Source organism: Tiliqua scincoides, chromosome 3, assembly GCF_035046505.1.
Source record: "Tiliqua scincoides isolate rTilSci1 chromosome 3, rTilSci1.hap2, whole genome shotgun sequence".
Taxonomy (NCBI): domain Eukaryota; kingdom Metazoa; phylum Chordata; class Lepidosauria; order Squamata; family Scincidae; genus Tiliqua; species Tiliqua scincoides.
In genome coordinates this window covers 186,842,463-186,843,253 of record NC_089823.1, presented here as the reverse complement: position 1 = coordinate 186,843,253, position 791 = coordinate 186,842,463, and positions in this window count along the sequence as shown.

The following is a 791-nucleotide window of genomic DNA, read 5'->3' as shown; positions in this document are numbered from 1 at the left end:
ATACAGAATTATGCAGGGGATGGACAGAGTGGATAGAGAGATGCTCTTTACATTCTCACATAACACCAGAACCAGGGGACATCCACTAAAATTGAGTGTTGGGAGAGTTAAAACAGACAAAAGAAACTATTTCTTTACTCAACTTGTGGTTGGTCTGTGGAACTCCTTGCCACAGGATGTGGTGATGGCATCTGGCCTGGATGCCTTTAAAAGTGGATTGGACAAGTTTCTGGAGGAAAAGTCCATTATGGGTTACAAGCCATGATGTGTATGTGCAACCTCCTGATTTTAGAAATGGGCTATGTCAGAATGCCAGATGCAAGGGAGTGCACCAGGATGAGGTTATCTGGTGTGCTCCCTGGGGCATTTGGTGGGGCCACTATGAGATACAGGAAGCCGAACTAGATGGGCCTATGGACTGATCCAGTGGGGCTGTTCTTATGTTCTTAACAATTTTGTTGAGCTACAGCTTTTACAACTGTACCAGTACTGTTAGCTGCAGTATTAAACTGCTTTTTTGTTGATGCAGTACTAGGGCTTTTCCTGTTAGTTTAATAATTTTAAGATGAACAAAAAGAATTCTCCCTCACAGTGTTGAAATGAATTTGTGATCGATTTGCAGCATTGTCAATAGCCTTTAAACTATGTTTCACCCATGGAAACTGCTGTATCTGTTAAATACGGATTTTTTTTTTTTTGCAGACTTGTCATTCTTAGAGTAAAACAAATCAGACAGATTTTAAAATAGGTTTTAAAATTTTAAAATTAGCAAAAGACTATTGTACATACAG